We start from the raw sequence: 5,951 nt of genomic DNA on the forward strand, positions 1-5,951 counted from the left end.
ATCTACACGGTGATGAATACGGCAAATGAGGCATATAATATAATAATCGTACATACGTACAAATACAGTCGAAAAATAGCAATGATAACAATCAAAATGGTAAGCACCGTGTTTCATGTACGGACCGTATTATTATGTTTATGGAAAATCGTGGGCGTAATGTGGTTAGTTGTGGTATCACAATATTATCAATACTATATAGATATATTTTATTATCATTATTATTATTATTATTATTATTATTATATTATATTATGGTATTTTTGGAATAAGAACTATATGTATATATAGTACTAATAGCATAAAGGGCAATGCTTTGCTATGGCTAAGTTTTTGTAACTACTTTTGGATATAACACGCTGTGGAAGCATATCTTTTTAAGTGTAAATTATATTTTAATTCATAGCCATCCCGATCTGCGTTGTCCGCGAGATTCGCTTATGATTATGCGAGCAGTATATTATCAGGTAGACGGTAGATTGCGGACCCCACGTGGTGCATACGTATAAGTGTATAATTTAACACTATAGTATCAAACAAATTTAAAAAATTGGTCCACCGAAACCGTGGTTTGAACTCGATACATTCTGTAGTAGTGTAGTAAATACACAGGATTATCGCATTAATAATAGTAATAATTTTTACTAAGACCAATAGCAACGATTTATAAACCAAAATGTCCGTCGTAAATCTCACAAAATCCTTGTTTGAGAACCTCCCCGGGTTGGACCTCTTATTTACCCTTTTGTAAATGTAGCCCATCTACTTCCCCGATGTCTAATCTGTATCAAATTTCATCGCAATCGAATGAACGGTTTAGGAATGCATAGAGGACATAATAACTAAAAAGGTAGAAACATTTTTTGTCTCTTATATAAATGTAGATAAATTAATAATTATTAATGATCGACGTCACTTTCAAGTTTCGGGACGCGTGCAAGAGATGCTTCGTGCGATGACGATAGTGACAGAAAAACACATTTTTGGGGTCAACTCTTGTCGAAGATATTATTGTAATATTATATGTAAACACGTAATAATGGACACCGCACCGCCTGAACGAATCCATGATTATATGACACTGCGGAATGTATCGTTTAACCTGACCTCGACCCGATAAATATAAAATCGTACGATCGCGTAATGACAATATCGGTCTACCGACTGACGTTTTAACGACGCAGTACAGTAATAACATCGTAAATGTAATGTGCAGCCGGCGTGATAAAACAATAACGTATATTATTATAAATTGCATAATATTCGTATCGTATCGGTCGGAAACTTAACGCGGACGTCACACGGCGGATGGGTCGATTTTATGTGAGTGGTCCGATAAAACCGTCCAAAGAACGATTAACCACCGACCGGATATAACTGTGACCGCGCCTAAGAAGATCGTAACATCGTAATACAATATACATACATACGTGTTGTACGCGTATATCATAGTGGCCCGACGCCTAAGATATAAATCGTAACGACTGTGTGTGGATGACCGTCTTCCTACTCCGCGGCCGTACAAGTTGGCGCCAATTTTACTGGAACAGTAAGCGTCCGCCCCCGCGCCGTCTCGGCAAAAAAACAATATAACATTTTATACTACCCGCCGACCGCCGGAAGGCTGCCGGTTTTTATTCGAGATTTCCGGAAACGACGTAAAAATAGTTCCAAAACAATGTATACATACACAATATTATGCGCGTCATGACATTAAATTGTATTTTAATACACGAATCGCATACTGGGTGGATTTAATTGAATGTACGAAAATCCATCATAATATTATTATTCAAGTATAGGTATACTATTGCAGAGTCGAATTCAAGTTGTATAAATAGGTCTCGCGGATTGGAAGTCCAACATAATATTATGAGAAAATCGGAATAGTTACATAGATAGGTACGTTGTAATGATAATAATAACAACAATATTAGTATAGAGACTATGTATAGTATTTTTGACATTTAAATGAATGTAAAATTATATTTAAAAATATTTTACCTAAAAAAAACTGGCCATCTATACACATATTATCGTACCTAGCATGCACAAGACTTTTATTATTTTAAATTTTAATAATACCTATTATATGCGGCTATATCAAATTAAAAATAAATAATAATTTGAAAAGTAACTACCTGGGCTATTAAAAGTTTCCTTCTCGGTACATATCATTATTGTTCATAAATTCGCTGTCAAAAAGTAAATTATTTCTCACAAATTCTATTCACATGTAAAATTGTAATTGTATATAATATACCCAATAATTAATGGTAGCCGGTAGGTACCTATAGAGAGTAGTGGGTAGTGTTATTACATATTATTAATATTAGATCATATTTAATAGAGCTGTCCTGAACATTTTTGTTGACCTAATGTGGTTTTGTCTTTTAAAATATTATACTACGCTGAATATATAGTATTAGAATAAATTACGCATTAAGTACCTACTAAAATTGATAAAACTGAAATCGCTTTTGAGCGCTTTGCTATAAACTGTACGACTTCGTGTATGTATTGTGTCATTGTTGCTGATGTGCTATGGTTTTATTATGAACGTTTTGAAAAATCGAACACAGTATAGATGGAAAATACATAATAATATCTTATGTGGTCTGAATTTTATTATTTGATACTTGCGAAGTGATCGCCCCATTAGTTTTCAGTCACCCGATAAGAATACTACAAAAGTTTGGCTATTAAAGACGGACCTGCATCGTCTGCATTGTGTAAACTTTGAAAAAACCATCACATTTCTAAAAAAAAATGTCTCCTTTTGAAATGTCTACAAAGTGCGGTATAAACGAAAAATCTATTCGTGCAGTCATGCCAAATGAAAAACTTTGTGAACATTTGAACAATTAAACTTATAAAATGATCGATATGATGATATAATTATCATCTATGAGTTTATTTTTATAATACCACATCTGATGAACGAAATATAAAAACACTTAAACCTACTACTTACTAGTGATGGCCAACGTCACCATTATTGTTTTAGAACTGTTCGACATTACGCGATATCAAGTTTATTTTATCATTGTTTACATTTGATGAGTTTCTTAAATATTATTTTGAAGCTAAATAGAATAATGTAACTTAATACATTACCTATTACAAACTGGGCAAAAAACGGATTAAAATCGCAAACACGACCCTCGTAACGTCTTCAACTATAATTATATAATTTTATTTTACAATTTTTAATGTCTCTAGTATCTACTATGGTATAGTATGAACTATGAGTGTATGTGATTATGGAAAACATAATAATATTATATTATAGGTACTTATATTTATATCAATATAATATACAATATAACTTATTAGTGTGCTCTAAAGTGTATACTTACTGTATACTATAAAATAAGAGTTGATTGGCATATCGAGATATCGATAAGGTTCCTGATGGGTCAATCTTTGTGAGGGAAATATATAGCTACATGATTACCTATTTTTACGAGTTCAATTTTAGTGTCCTGGATTTTTAAAATTTAGTCCATCCATCCTAAGGTGATTGCTACATTATTAATTCATTAATTCATTTATAATTCATTGGACAACAACTTTTTCATGTAAAATTAAATTTAATAAATATAACTACAATATTAAATATCTACAATACATTCGATTGAATCAATCAAATATTATACATGTAAACAATTTATCCATTTAAAAAGGAATGTATGTACAAAATAATTAAATAGATTTAGATTTGACATGTTTGCGGCTCGTCACCGATTCATATAAAAATGTAATAGTTTTAATTATAGGTTTCCGCAAAATTCTTTATATTATGTGCTTAACTTAAAACTTGGAATAAGTTAACCCTGCAAAGGTATTACTATCGTAGATTACAGTCAAAATATTATTCAATTTTGGTTTAAGTTGGAATAAGATTGAACATATTCTATCACCTGATTCATAGTATACGAACAGTTATAATTTTAATGACAATGTTGACCTCTAACAATATATTGTTAATATTAATGAAACAGACATTTTCAAAATGTTTGCGAAGAAAACAAAACATGTGAAAAACTGTAAACTACGATGTTGGTTGCTTTTAACGACATAGCTGGTATTATATAGACGCTTTATATTGACATGTAGGGTTAGGATATTTATGCACTAAAAAATGTATGAATATTTATGCACTTATGCACTAATAAAGTAAAAACCAACTCAATATGCATGAAAAATTTGAAAAATATGCATTAAAAAATAAACAAATTATTGGACGAAAAATGAAATAAACATATAGACAAATTGAAAAAACTGAAAAAAATTAAATAAAATATAATACAAATTAAAAAGAGTTGCATTAAATAATTCAAGTTTGTTTTAAATGTCCCGCTGTAAATCATTGTCTGGTTGGTGCTAATACGTTTTTGAATCTATTAAACAAAAAATCTCTATGTAAAAAATTGTATTTATTTAAATTATCATAAAACACGAAACGCGCAATATACAGTACTCTACATCGGTCGTAGACAAGATGGAAACTAACTATAAATTATTAAATGTTCTGTTAAAATATCTTATAAAATTGTAATGGCTTACAGTTTTAAGATAAGTTTTGATTGTGATACTTGACGAAGCTTATCGACAATTCTGTTTAAGTAGGTACTCCGTAGGTACCTATAGGTGTAACCATATTGAATTCTCAACAATAAATAAGTAATAATTTGTGAAATACAAATAATCAAACTTATATAAGATTCAGTAAAATATAAAATTACGGTGTTTTACAGCATTTTGCATCGAAAACCGTCAAAGATTCGCTTAAAAACAGAAAAAACACAAATTATGCACTTTAAAAAAAAAAATGGTAAAATATGCAATTATATGCAAAATAAAATTTTGATATTTTGAATACAGATATCATGAAACATATTTCTGTATAAGAATGAATGCTATTGTACAACCTAAAAAAATATGCAAAATAATAAACATTCTAACCTTATTGATATGCATATGCCATTTCAACAATCAACAATCATAAATATTTTCTTACGCTTCATTCAACCCATATGTAAGTACCTAATGCTTTAAATTAATATTTAAATGTATTGAGTAGTTATATTTTACTTGCTTAAATATTAACTATTTAGCTTATTATTTTAGTTACTTCCATACTTCATTGTAGAATATTACTTAATCAAGGGCAAATTTGGAATAGAATAATAAATGTTGGTACATACGTACAGATAAAATTTCTTAACTAGAAAAATAAAGAAAAATAATGTTATTGTAGGTTGCTTAGATTTATATTATTTACTTGGCTGAAAAATATCACCAATCTACTCATGCATTATATAGTATATACCGTATAACCATATAGGTATGTTTGTATAGACCAAACTATGTATTATAATAATATTATAATATTATGTACAGAGTATAGGTATAAAATATGAAATACAACTTATTATAATATTGTAATCCAATTATATATGTTTCTCTTTCAACTGCAGCTTACTATTATAGGTCCGTGTTTTGTTTTTATTTAATTAAACTATGGTAGTTACTAGTATTAATTATAATTTAAGAACTATATAAAATACAATATTTGTTTAACTAACCAAAAAATATTAATTTTTTTATCCCATCATTTTTAATTGTTAAGCATAACAATTTATTCCAATATTTTTATTTAATTTCATTAAATTTATTGTTAAAAATTAAAATTGTATAATATCAGCATGATTTATATTTGTTAGTTATAACTTAATATTAATAATTTAATAAGTTATTGCTACTAATATAAATAATATTTTTGATTGAAATAATTATAATTTATCAATTATTGAAAAAATGTACATTTATCTATTAAAATACTCAGTTATACATAGATTTCATTAAATATACAAAATAGGGATTTTTTTATGTTGTTTTCGGTGTTTTGTCATGTTTTTAAATATAGAAACTGAGTAATCTTAATT

The 5,951-nt window shown here is 28.6% G+C and overlaps 1 protein-coding gene across 1 annotated transcript in view; it reads right to left on the reverse strand.

Moving 5' to 3' along the window:
* The window catches only part of LOC100575640 (frequenin-1), a 201,270-nt gene that overhangs the window by 51,803 nt on the left and 143,516 nt on the right, over positions 1 to 5,951 (reverse strand). The gene's annotated exons all lie outside the window — the stretch shown is intronic.

This window comes from Acyrthosiphon pisum, chromosome A1 (genome assembly GCF_005508785.2).
Source record: "Acyrthosiphon pisum isolate AL4f chromosome A1, pea_aphid_22Mar2018_4r6ur, whole genome shotgun sequence".
NCBI lineage: Eukaryota > Metazoa > Arthropoda > Insecta > Hemiptera > Aphididae > Acyrthosiphon > Acyrthosiphon pisum.